General features: G+C 41.4%; 2 long non-coding RNA genes across 3 annotated transcripts in view; both read left to right on the top strand.

Annotated features, from left to right (window-relative positions):
• The first annotated feature begins 3,071 nt into the window (after window positions 1-3,071).
• LOC119867839 lies at window positions 3,072-8,138 on the top strand. Its single transcript, XR_005384776.1, has 2 exons — window positions 3,072-3,411; window positions 7,927-8,138. It is a non-coding gene; the product is annotated as an uncharacterized LOC119867839 (long non-coding RNA).
• A 1,781-nt stretch (window positions 8,139-9,919) lies between these two features.
• The window catches only part of LOC111094207, an 86,330-nt gene continuing 82,275 nt past the window's right edge, over window positions 9,920-13,974 (top strand). For both annotated transcript variants that reach the window (XR_005384774.1, XR_005384773.1), the window contains exons 1-2: window positions 9,920-10,079; window positions 11,366-11,478. This is a non-coding gene — a long non-coding RNA (uncharacterized LOC111094207). The remainder of the gene's footprint in view (window positions 10,080-11,365; window positions 11,479-13,974) is intronic.

Below are 13,974 nucleotides of genomic sequence, written 5' to 3'. Positions count from 1 at the left end.
AGCACAGGGAAACCTTTGGGGGTGATGGAAATGTTCTGTATCTTTATTGTGCAATCATTTCTTAGTGGTATACAGCAGTCAAAACTCATGAAATTGAGTACATTAAATAGGTGCAATTTATTATAAGTTGTACCTCAATAAGGTTGATTAAAATCTATATGCTGCCAAGGCTTGAATTTATGTCTTTAACATAGATTTCTTCTATAGCTTCAGACTGTGGATCTAACTATTCATGTGATGTCACCATTTTGCTGTTTCATAGGAATTTCAAACCGAAGTGTAAAAGAACCCTGGATTTTTTAAATAAGATTTTATGTATTTATTTTATTTATTTATTCATGAGAGACACACAGAGAGAGAGGCAGAGACACAGGCAGAGGGTGAAGCAGGCTCCCTGAGGGGAACTTGATGTGGAACTCGATCCTGGGACTCTGGGATCACACTTTGAGCTGAAGGCAGACACTCAACCACTGAGCCACTTAGGCGTCCCTTGAACCCTGGATTAATTCTCCCACAGACTCCATGCTGTGCCCCCAACTAAGTAAATTGGTATCTCAAGGGGATCTTAAAATACAGGGGCTTAAATAAAATACGATTTTATTTCTGTCTCATAGGATAGTCTAGAAATAGGAGGACTGGGGCTGGTAGTGTGACTATCATCCTAATCCCAGGATTCCATTTCTGGCTGTAGGAATGCTACAGTTCTCATTATATTCCAGCCAGCAGGGACAGAGAAAGGGTCAAAGAAGTGCCTGCACATTTATTTATCAGAGGCATACCCAGAAGTGTCAAATGGCCATACTTCATAACAAAAGAGGCTGGGAAATATCTTTATGCGATCATGTGTCCAGCTAAAATTTTATTTCTATGGTAAAGGGGAGAATTGATGTCAAGAGACAAGGCTTCTGGCTTTCTTGAGGGTGTGTAGAGACTTGGGAAAATGTGTTTTTGTGGGACTCCAACTATTTATGCAGTTCAATAAAAAATGTGTTACAAGGGCACCTGGGTGGCTCAGTGGTGGAGCATCTGTTTTCAGCTGGGGTCATGATCCCAGGGTCCTGGGATCAAGTCCTGCATCAGACTCCCAACAGGGAGCTTGCTTCTCCCTCTGCATGTGTCTCTGCCTCTCTCTGTGTGTCTCTCATGAATAAATAAATAAAATCTTAAAAAAATAAAAAATGTGTTACAAAATTCATAGGTCTATGTGAAGTAAAGTAATTTGTCATGAAGATTTACATAATGGGTATAGAAGAGGTACTTATGTATTTGTGTATCGTCTAGTCAGTGCACATGTCCAGGCATCTCTTCATGTTCTTTATTGTTAATTGCATTGTTCCTGGTTGAATTTCTTACATCCCAGGAGATAAATAAGTAACAATACTGTTATTACAATGACATGGTTCTTCAGAACTTTTGCATTGAAATTGTGTACATCTTCTTGCAGTTGTGGTCACTTAATACCATTTATTTTAATGATAAAATATCATTACTCAAAAAAAATATCATTACTCATGATATGGCATCACTTACCTTGCCACCCTTGAATACTGGTTTCCAATGATTCTCAGACTGTACTGGGACTGTACTGTGTTTCCTTGATGACTACAAATGCAAGTCTTACCCAGAGTACATGGGGGAAATGCAAACAATCATTTTCCTGTAGTTTTAAATTTTTTGTTCTTAAATTTATGGCATAAATGTAGAGCAACACACCTTCAACCATGTCTTTTATTGAACTCATCAGGTTAGAATCACTGCATTCATAGAGTGTGATCTCTTACAATGTTGACTGCACTCTGTAGGGCATGGGGGTGAAGGATCCATGGGCAGAAAGGAGCAGTCCAGTTGCAAAAGCAATGTTTATTTTTCATCCAACACAGCTTAAGATTGGCCTGAGGTAGTATGGCATCACCACCAGAAGACATTGTTTGGAAGGACACTGTTTGGAAGGACCATTGGGGAGCAATGGTCTTGAAAGCCTTTAGAGAGGATAGACAGTCCTTTGGCCCAGTGGTCTTGAGATGTCTTTTTTCTCCCCTCCTTAGTGTAGGCTCTGGGCTACAGGCTGCTTTCCTCTCTTGGTAAAGCAGCCACTAGCTGCTTTTGCCCTGCTATTCTTTTCTCCAGAAGATAGCTATAGGGTGAGATACAGTGTTCTCAACCATCTGACTCCCACCTGACTTGGAAGATATGCATCTAGTTGCCTTAAAAGGAAAGGTATGGGATAATAGAAGGATGTTGTAAGCTTCTAGAAAAAAGTGGCTGGAAGTTCTCATGGTCATGATTCCTAGGCTAGATACAGTTCCTTTGGAGTATTGTAACTGGAGGTACTTTTGGACTCTTAACTCTTAATTTTAATTTCTAAAATTACTTCCTCTTAATTTAATTTCTGAAGGTGAAGTTTCTTAAGTCATTCTGAACACAGAAGCCTTCGTTAACTCCTTAGAAAGTACTGTCCAGGCCTTGCCAACCAGTCTTGGCAGAATCAAAGTTGTGTCTTATCTCTAGTCAAGAGTGTGTAGTTCTGAGGCCCATCACACCACCTCTCACCACTTTCCATAGGATGTGGCCTCATACAGTTAAAATTTTTTTTATTTTAAAAAATTTAATTCCAGTGTAGTTAACATACAATGTTATGTTAGTTTCAGGTGTACAATATAGTGATTCAACAATTCCATCACCCAGTGCTCATCACAAGTACCCTCCTTAATCCCCGTCATTAATTTCACCCATCTGCCCACCCTCCTCTCCTTTGGTAAATGTCAATGCAAGAAGACTGATGAAATCTATCATCTCTTACATTTTATAGTCATTATCGCATGGTACCTCACAGCATCATCATGGAAGAATGATGATTTTCTCCATTTTAAAGATGAGCAAAGGGAGATGCAGCAAGATTAAATAATTTTCCAAAATGTGCTTAACTCCAAAGAACTCAAGTATTTCTAGCTTACTTGTTCTCTCAAAGGGAAGGAATAAAACATAGTTATGCATCTTACTCTGATGCCACCAGAGAAACTGGTTTAGAGAAATTTTGACTAGCCAGTGCCAAATTTCTGTCTTACAGGCTACTTGTTCTTGGAGGTTGTGAGCTGCAAGAGGAAATATATCTCCTTAGGAGATTAAGCTGGACACAACCTGGCCATCTGCTTTCTTGGCAAGGGCTGATATAGGCTGCCTTTATGGATAAGGGAGATGGAACAGGGCATGTCACTGGCCAACAGTGCTGCAGGCAGTGAGGCATGGAGGAAGACAGACTCCTAGGCCAGCTGACTGCTGTCAACATCTTAGAGTCCATGGAGCAGCTCTCGTGAAAACTGTATGTCTTCAAGGAACGGGATGAAGAGGAGTCTTGATACCATTACAACTCCAGTGGTGGAAGACCTTATTTTGACCAAATAGCTCTGCCAGGTATCATGCTGTGGCTAGACCAATAAACAAGAGAGTATAGTGGGATAGAAAGACATTAAATATATATTCATGCACATAATTATTTAATTACCATTGTGATAAATTCTATGATGAAAAAGTAGTGTGTTTTAAAAAAAGATTTGTTTATTTATTTCAGAGAGAGAGAGAGAGAAAGAGAGAGAGAGCAAGCATCAATGGGAGGGGCAGAGGAAGAGGGATAGAGAAACCCAAGCTGACTTCACGCTGGGTGTGGATCCCCACATGGGGCTCAATCCCACACACAGAGATCATGACCTGAGCTGAAACCAAGAGTCAGACGTTTAACTGACTCTGCCATGCAGGTGTCCCAATAGAGTGTTCTTTGCTAGCATGTAGTGGGGAGGTGAGTCTGGGTGTGGGGTGGGTTTCAGGGAAGTCTTTCCTTTAAAAAACGACATCTGTAACAAACCCTAAGGGTTATTTGTAACACACCCTGTAGATTGTTTTTCTTTCCTCTTCTTTCCTTAGAGGACTACCATCTTCCATTTTAATTTTTATGTATCCAACTTCCTCTATTTAGCCATGATCTTCAGGGAATCTGGCCCCAGAATATAGGTCTCGGTTGATCTAAGTTAATAATGATAGTCTTAGTGGCTTGGCCATTGATTGGTTTAGGCATATGTTAAGTTAGAGTATGTGATTGGTTAGCACATGTGTTACAATTTTGGCTATTGAGATCAAAGAGAAGTCTGCTAGAGGATTTTTGGGAATGGTTTCCTTATTCTTTACAAGGAAGAGGTGACCCTTTCTGCCTCTGAATGTTGTCATGTCTGGTGACCTTGAATGGAACTCACTTGAGGGCAAATCCTACTCACCAAAGGCAGAGCAAGAAGATGGAAAGAATTTTGTTTTTTGTTAGCTTTCTTAACTTGATAAATAAGTTGTGGAGCACTCCTAGTTTTGGATTTTTGATGTATTCTTATTATGTGAGCCAGTTGAGTTCGATTTTCTATTATTTCCACCTCAGAAGATAGTAAGAGTTAGGCAGGTAATGAGTGTGAGTGAAGAAGACCACTCCAGACGGAAAAACAGTGTGTGTGCAGCCCTGAAGTGGAGCCAGAAAGTAGTTCCATGTGGCAGTGAGTGAGGAGGAATGGAGTAAGATGAAGCTGGAAATTTGGCAGAGGCCAGAACATGTTATCCTTAGACATTAACTAATAATAATTTATATTTGGACTCCTTACAGGCATATCCAGGTTTATAATTTTTTTGATGACTCCAACAAAATGCTGGATGAATCTTACTTTTACTTCTAAATAGTAGAAAATGGGAATACTTTTGCATCTCGGTGGTCTACAATATAAATGAAATGCACTAGTAATCACTCAGTTCTCTAATTTACTTGGCTTATGTAACTAACTGTAGCCTGAAACAATTTCCATATTGTTGCTCCTGGCTTGTTGTCTAGAGGGACTGCTTGAAGTTTGCCCAGTCTCAATGGTCTTGAATTGGGACCTCAGCCTATAAGCATTTTAGGCAATACTTCAGGGAGAAATTACTCTGGTTGTGTTTGTTATTATGAAGCTGAAGATCTTCAAATTCCTTTGTCTAGGGATCTGAGGGAGAATCTGGGCATTCTATAATGTAACGAGGATGAAGTCCATTGGGTCTTGCAGAAGAGTCCCCTTGTTGGTCTCAGCAGGTGGAAGAGGCCCAGGAGAGTAGCAGGTCCAAAAAATACCGACTGGGGGTATGGTCTCTAACAAACTAAATTAACTTACACAGAAATTTGCCTGCTCAGCTCAACCTTGCTCATTGTCTTTGGCTCTGGTGGGTTCTTTGCTTATCTCTTACCAGGCCTCTGTGGCTGCCTGTGTCTGACGGCAGGGGAGTATTCTCTGCATGTTAGCCTATAAGATTTGGACCCTGAATTCCAAAAGCTCAGGCTTTGGAAGCAAATGCCACCCAAGAGCTGTGTGAACTTGAGTACATTATGTTTACTCATCTATAAGATGGTAATAATAATAGTACCTAACTCATAGAAATGTTGTGAAGATCAAAGGATGTAATCTATGATGAGTGCTCAGTGCAGTGCAGATGTGCAGTCTATAAGAATAATTATTGGGATCCCTGGGTGGCACAGCGGTTTAGCGCCTGCCTTTGGCCCAGGGCACGATCCTGGAGACCCGGGATCGAATCCCACGTCGGGCTCCCTGCATGGAGCCTGCTTCTCCCTCTGCCTGTGTCTCTGCCTCTCTCTCTCTCTCTCTCTCTCTGTGTGACTATCATAAATAAATAAAAATTTTAAAAAAAGATTAAAAAAAAAGAATAATTATTTAAAATAGTTATTGCTTGTCATCTCTACCATCAGTACTTGTGGGTTGGGTTCCTGACCCTCCTATGAATGCAGCACAGAGGACCTTATCACCCTGGCCATTGTCTTGGTTAAGACAGCGCCACAACCCAACTGTTTACTGAGCTAGTAAGAGTTCATAAGCCAGAAGGAATACCTCGGCTCTACCATTAATTCTCACAGTAAGATCTAATCTGAGAATATGATTGTGATTGTTAGACTGAATTTAAAAATGGTGACTTTAAAAATCTTTCAAAAAGTTTCCTTGTAAAAATATTTAGTATTTTGATTTTGTGCTGTTTGGTAAATATGTTGAAGCACCTACATCTACAGATTCACGACGAGTGCCACTTTGTATTCAGAGGGAGTAATTTTTTTTTCCTGGATGTAGACCCTTCTGGGATGTTTCCAAGCATAAGTGCAGCTCTGAGCCAACTATGCTTTGCAAAGCCAGTTATTTGTTTTACTTCTGCCAGAATATTGAAAGTTTGCCTGGTGAACATTCCCTGAAATCAAAATGACTTATTATCAGGCTTCCTTTGCTTTTGATCCTGCTGCAGGATGGTGTGTTTTCCTAATGATGCAGAATCTCTCGTTAAGTTCAGGAAACAGGATATAAGGATAAGTCAATTGACTCAATTTATGGACATAATAAAACGGTCCCTATTACCTTCAGCAGTCAAGGCAAGACAAGGTGAAACACAGTGTTGTAAAGTTATTATGACAAAATAGTTTAGTATTTACCTGACCAAATAAAGTGAAAATACTGCATTTATTTTTGAAGCGGCATTTCAGACATTATGACCTAAAATTAATAGTGGTAGACGATCATTTATCCTGTCGCACTGGGATATTGCAGAGTTCACTCAAAGCCAGGAATATCTGCTATTAAATCATGGCAAACTAAAAAAAATTTTTTGAAGTATTTCCTTGTGTCTGCTCTATGTCTACTGTTGGCCCCACCGAGCCAGTGTTAACAGCTAAGGCATTTCTTTTTCCATCTTGTAATATAATTAAAAACAAATTTAGAAGCAGAATAGATGTTTTGTATGTTAGAGCCCTGTTAATTTTGGGGAAGGCATTGGCAATGCACACAGCTGTTCCTGACAATTATAAACTCAGAAGAGAAAAAAAGAGAGGACAGAAACCAAATTGACCAAATATGGTTGCTTTTGTCTTCCAGTGGGAAACAAGTCTTTAGGGTGGCCATAGGAAAAATAGATGTAAATCAAATATTTTTAATCTGCTGCATTTTAAAAGAGGTTAACATAAGGCTTGAGGGGTCTAGAAAGTTTCAAGTAGTTAAAAATATCCAAGAGGGGTACATGTGATATTAGCAGCTTATGAAGATACTTGAAGTTTGGGGTAAATTTCAGTTTATTTCTGGTTTTTGGTTAATTTCTAGAGTCTAGATTCCAAAGTCTAAAGTAATTTTATGTTTCTGAATGAAAATGACACTGAGTTAGGTAAACAAATCTGTAGACATTGAGCAAACATGAAAAAGTCCTAAGTTTTGTTTTGAGTATCTAATAAGCTGTTTGCTTATGTTGATCGTGAGTAGCAGAGTAGCAATAAGATCCTGCAAGTTTTTGCTAGCTATTGCCTGTATTAGGCTTATTCTTGACAACTCTGAAATTGCATCTGGCCATGCTTTCTTCTCCCACTGCCATTCCAATGTATCTTACCCTGCATGGCTTTGCTTTTTTTTTTTTTCTTTTTAAAAATTTTATTTATCCATGAGAGACACAGAGAGAGGTAGAGACACAGGCAGAGGGAGAAGCAGGCTCCCTGCAGGGAGCTCGATGCAGGACTTGATGCCAAGACCCTAGGACCATGCCCTGGGCCAAAGGCAGATGCTCAACCGCTGAGCCACCCAGGTGTCCCTGGCTTTGCTTTTTTATTTTTAATTGTCCTATGCTCTTCAAACATTCTGCATAGTTTACTTGTTATGTTTAGTATTAGTTTTCTGCCTCTCCACTTCCCCCATATAAAGCCTGGATCTTTGATTTGTTCACCTATATACCTTGAGCTTCCAGAGCAATGCCTGGCATATAGTAGGTGCTCAATAAATATTTGTTGAATGAATGAATCACATTCTTCTTTTGCCTAAAACATGATAATCATTTTCATTGGCTTTGTGATAAAGTGTAACTTCTTTCTTTTTTTTTTTTTTTTCTTTTCAGGGGGAAGGGCAGAGGGAGAGAGAGCATCTTAAGCAGGCTCCATATCCAGCACAGAGACTGATGAGGGGCTCAATCTCACAACCCTGAAATCATGACTTGAGCCAAAATGAAGAGTTGGACACTTAACTGACTGAACTACCCAGGGGCCCTATAAAATGTAACTTCTTTATGTGGCTTGTATAATCCAGATCCAATTTAAATATCCAAATAGATTTCTTTTCATTTTTCTCCTGAATGGTTCCAGCTCTACCAAATTATGGCCTATCTTGCTTGTGGGTTTTTGTACATGCTTATTCTCTGGCTTTCTCTTTGTCTTCTTTCTTCTTGGATAACTTTAAGTTTTTAAGACTCAGTTTAGATTTTTTTTCTCAAGAAGCATTGTTTGGCCTTCCAAGTCTGGGTTAGGAGCCCCTCCTGTATATTCTAAAGGATGCTATACTTCCCTTATAGTAAGCTTATATTTTGTTGATTGCCAGGATGACCATCTTTCTTTTTCCCCTTTAATTTGTCAACTCTGTGGAAGCAAGAGCCAGACTGCCTTGTTTGTAGGTTTCTTCCATGTCGAATGCATTGCTTAATGTCATGTAGGAGGTTCATCATATTTGTGTTGAATCAAGGCATCAACATGAAAGGAAGGGTATGTAGCTCAGACATTGGCTATGATCATCCTGCCCAGTAAGATCTGGGGAAGACTGGCTCAAATGTCCTTGTCTAAGTTATTTTGACTATTTCTAGAGGCTTATCATTTCCAGCTCCAATTTCCTTTTGTCCTTTAATTTTGTATAGTGCAGTGGTTAAGCATGTGGCCCTGGAGCTCTGTCGTCTAAGTTCCTCCTAGATTTTCCTTGAGCTGATCACCTTCTCAAGGACAGAATAAAGATCACAGAAATATATCACATTGAGCAGTTAACACCAGAGTGAAAAAAAATATATCAGAAAGTTCCTCCTTATTTGAAGGAACCCAGGGCATGCTTGGGTTATGTGGGAGGGAATCATGCTCGATCCAACTTCTTGCATGTGTTTGTGTGTGGCTCTAGTCTATTCCAAACCAAATCTTATTGACAGTGGAGAGGTATGGGTGAGGGGTTCCTGTTGTTAATCAAATCAAGGTGTTAAACATAAAAAAAAAAAAAATTCCTCCACATTATACCTGAACTGTGTATAAACGTACCGTGTGTATCTTTTTAAAAAACGAATATTTCTGCTTTATTTATTTGTTTTAAAAGATTTTATTTATTTGTTCATGAGAGACAGAGAAAGGCAGAGGGAGAAGCAGGCTCCCTGCAGGGAGCCTGACGGGGGACTCGATCCCATGACCCCGGGGTCATGACCTGAGCCAAACGCAGACACTCAACCACTGAGCCCCCGCCCCCAGTCCCATCTGCGTTTAAATTATACCGTTTTGTTGTATTGTTAATAATGCATCAGAATTGGATTTTTCCCCTCATCCGAATGTAATATAAATGTTGAAGACTACTGTGACATCAAGCACGTTAACATAAACATCAGAGAAACTGATGTGGATTCTTTAGGTTTTGGAGTACATTTAAGTGTGACTTTTCGTGTTTTGTTCTTTTCAAATAAGACTGTGAGGTTCATAAAAGGACAACAAATCTCACCCTTGCCATTTACTGGCCTGTTCACTTCTGTCCCTGCTCAATCGTCAAGCGGGAACCATTAGGGTAGTAACGGCACTTACCTCATGACGCCCTGTAAGGATTCAATTTGTACTTAAAACCTACAGAGAGTTTAAGACATGTAGGTCTCAGTAAGTTGTGCGTGTGTTTTAAGATTTATTTTAGAGACAGAACATGAGTAGGAGGAGGAGAGGGAGAGGGGTGGAGAGAACCTCAAGCCCACTCCAGGCTGAGAGACTAACCTACCGGTGGTCCTGGATCTCACGGGGCCTGGATCTCGCGAGGCTGGATCTTGCGAGGGAGGATTTCACGGGGCCTGGATCTCGCGAGGCTGGATCTCACGGGGCCTGGATCTCGCGAGGCTGGATCTTGCGAGGGAGGATTTCACGGGGCCTGGTACTCGCGAGGCTGGATCTCCCGGGGCCTGGATCTCTTGGAGCCCGGAGCTTCCGGGGCCAGATCGCCAGCTGAGCTGAAGCCGAGTGTTGGCCTGCACCCCCCAGGCGCCGGGTCTCTGTAAGTTTTAACTTTCCCGATCAACTCCGTGACATGACGTAAGCAAGGCTGTTGCATTTAGCAGAATTTGCACTGCCGGTTTGCCGGCCCCAAGGTCATATTGGGGCCATAGCAGAGCGGGTAAACGAAGGCATCCCTGTTGGGCCTGCCCGCCGTCCCTCCCACCCTCAGGGTTTCTCCCCGTGCGCTCCCCAGGCGGCCGCGCTGGCCTGCGGCTCCCTTGCCAGCCCTCTCTTCCTCTCTTCCACCTCTGCTTTTCCACAGTCCGCACCTCTGCACGTCTCTGCACAAGGGCGGCTGGAAGTGCCCAGTTCTTCCCTCTGTCCCTCTTGCCGTACCCTTGAGCTCTACTGCTCCAGGCCGGCTTCCAAACTGGAGCTGCACCTGTCTTTACGCGCAGAGAGCGCAGTCCGGGGACGGGCCCTCCCCAGCGTCAGCAGATGCTCAACCTCCTTTAACATGGCCATTTTCCTTAGGAGGCAGCTGTGGTTTTACATGGCAAATTGCTTTTCTTCATTGCAAGTGGTAGGAAAAAATAACGATAAATACCTTAACAGGTGTATACATGTGTGTGAGACAAGTAATCACGTTGTTGGTGAAGCAGAAAACACTAGGAGACGCGCCAGACCCAAGCGTCGGCTGTTGAGACCATGCAGTTGCCCTTTGTGTGAACGGGACTCGTAGAGACCTCTTACCCTAGAGATGCATCCTTTTGCTTTCCTCTCAAAAGTCCTCGCCTAAGTGCTGTGTTGGAAGCAGCCACCTTTGCAGGGCTGAGCTGCTGCAACATTGTAAATGCCAGCAAATAAAAGTGTCAGCAGTCTGGCTGTGGGAGGCTGGCAGGGCCCGGAGTTCAGTGCTGTTCTGTCCAGATTGGCCGTTCTAAGGGGGCTGGTTCATATCCAGCCCACACGAGTAGTGATTCAGAGTTATTTCCTACTGATGGCTCTTCCTGACCCCAGGAAAAGGTGTTTGGACTTTTCCAGCCGCAGCCCACCGGGAAGGAGGAATGCCTACTCAACTTGAACTGCCCTCTCTCTGCAGCAGATGGCCTCATCCTATTTAATGGCTGGCATTTTGAGGGGTTGGGGGAAGGTTCCCTACCCACGCCCGTACTGATCACAGAATTTTTGTATTACTTCTGGTGGGACCCATAATCACAGGAAAAAATATAAGCAGACTTGTTTTCTTTTCACCACTGGATGTATTTATTTACAAAGAGGGCCTCTAAACAGTCAGAGACACATACACTTACTGGTAGTAAAACTCTACCCTGCGATTTGCAGATTTCTCGGGCTGTGCTTCCTGCAGCAGTGAGGGCCTTGTCCTATCACAGTGCTCAGAAGGGAGCTTCAGCCGTGTCTGTCTTGGGCCACTGCACAGATGATTCCTGCATTTGGTGAGTTGGCGAAAGCAAATAGTGTTTTAGGCCTAAGGGTACATTTTACAGTTGCATTTGAGAGGAAAATGCAGCTTTGAGCCTTGAAATGGACTGTGTAGAAGAAAATGCTTGTTGTGCGCAGTAGTCTGGCTTTTGAAGCCTGTCCACCGACAGCGGGATCCTGGCTGGGTAGCCAGTAAGGTTTCTCCAAGGTGAGGCCTTAGGAGAGGAGGGAAACAGAGCCCGCTGTTGCTGAATGCTCTTCATAAGGGGCATGTTAAAGGGTTGGAAATCACAGACAGCCATTTCAAATATGTTTCCAAAGAGTTCTGTGGGCATAGGAAAATCATTAGTAGATCATTAGTAAATGAAGGAAACAAGTAGGATGTCAGATATACACAGTGTGACCTAAACTCCACGAAACAATGGGTATTAAAAGACATACGCCGTAATGCCCATGACTGGTGGCAAGCTTACGGATGTCTTTTAGTCTAGTGTCATTAATAGTGTCCAGTGATTTCTAGGCTTCCCATAGTGAACATATATCACTTTTTAAATCTGCATAAAATAGGTGTTTATTTAAAAAATAAAGTGGAACAATCTACTTCCCTTAGCGATGATTTTAAAGGGTTTAATTTTTTACAATGAGGCAAAATCTGTTATTCCTTTTTATTATTCTCTGTTGGGAGGTAAAATGGTCCCAGACTGTTTTATCTAACTCTTGTGATTTGCTGTGTATATTTTCACCTTGAAAATAATGATGTTTTACATATGCCCTGGGTTAGCACATTTGTGACAGATGCCAACTTTTATTTATTTATTTATTTTTTTAAAGATTTTATCTATTCATGAGAGACCCAGAGAGAGGCAGAGACACAGGCAGAGGGAGAAGCAGGCTCCATGCAGGGAGCCCAGTGCGGAACTTGATCTTGGGTCTCCAGGATCACTCCCTGGACCGAAGGCGGCACTGAACCACCCGGGCTGCCCAGATGCCAACTTTTTGGGGGCAAGTCAGGACCACTAGGTTTTAGCTTTGATACTAAAGCTTTTGCATTTTCACCTTAGAGCAGTGTGATAAAATTCTGTAAACAAAAATTGCAGTGTACACACATGCAGCACATATATTTGACATCCTACTTGTTTACATATAAAAATTTGCCAGTGTCATTACTGTTCTAATAAAATCTTATTTCAAAAAGTGATCAGGTAATCAGATATTCTAAGTTGCCAAGCTTTCATTTCATGTTATTTATTTTTTGCCAAGCTTTGATTTTTGATATTTGACTGTAATAGGGGGAAAAAAGGCAAATTCCTTTATTGGATAATTCCAAACTCCTTCCTCTCTTAATTAAAGTAACAGTGGTATATATGTTTTTAATGGGTGATTTAAAAGATACATCCTTAGATCATATCTACCCCACCTATTCTTGTGCATCTTTCATATTTACATTTCTGTTTTCAAATAGAAAGTCTAGAAGTGTATTTTGTGGTATAAATAGTTCCATGACATGTTTGTGAAGGAAAAAAACCAAAACAATTCTGTGCCCAAAAAGTTTTGGAAACACTATGTACTATGTTACTTTCCAACTCTGTTCTCAATTCAGATACTCCCATTAAATGTCCTGAAATGTTACACAATAAAGAAATCCCTTAAACTCTGCTTAAACCAGTATTTCCCAAACTTAACCAACCAAGATATTCCTGAGTACTACTTCCAAAGCATTGCAAGAGCCCACATCATCAAAGAAACATTAACTGACTTTCTTTTGCTGTACTGAAGAAGAAGAAGGAGAGTAGAAAAATAAAATGAGCAGAATTTTCTATAAAGATAACTCAAGAAGGGTTTATTCTTAAATCATAATCCTCTGCCCCAGGACCTTTGACTGACTATAGAATCCCTTCAGCTTTTCAAGTGACTGTAGCAGCCATTGCTTAAATTCAGGTCACAGAAACACTAGAAATCAGAGTGCAGTTCTCCTTGGCCATCTCAGATAATTTCGATTTATTCTCTAACTTCAGGGTAATGCTTGCAGTAGCTGCATGTTCATCTGCTTGGTATAGAATGCTATCACAAGCATTCCCCCCCCCCCGCCAACACACACCCCATCAGTCCTTTCTTTCATTTTTCTTGTCTTCTTTCTTGACCTTGAAGTGACTGTGTGAGTGCCAGAAGTTTCCTCTTGACACCTTTTGCTCTCCCAACTCTATCACTTGTGAGGGCTGGCTAAAGGATCTCTATTTTAACAGGTACATGCTTGGCCTGCAAAAAAATGGCTTTTAGCCTTCTTAGATCCATACAACTTTGACGATATTGTGCCTTTGAATAAGTGCATGAAGTCTTCTGGGCCTACTTGGTGATATTTATGTTTTTCAAGGACAGTGGCTATATTTGTTTGTGCAGTGCCTAATGTATCGGAATCTTTCATTATTATCTCTTGGTGCTTTTGAAATTAGTTTTTGCACTTACTGAAGGATGGGCAGATCCATAAACAAAGGGAAGTGGTTGGGATGTCA

Source organism: Canis lupus, chromosome 36 (genome assembly GCF_011100685.1).
Source record: "Canis lupus familiaris isolate Mischka breed German Shepherd chromosome 36, alternate assembly UU_Cfam_GSD_1.0, whole genome shotgun sequence".
Lineage (NCBI taxonomy): Eukaryota > Metazoa > Chordata > Mammalia > Carnivora > Canidae > Canis > Canis lupus.
This window is presented reverse-complemented; position numbering and strand designations above follow the sequence as displayed.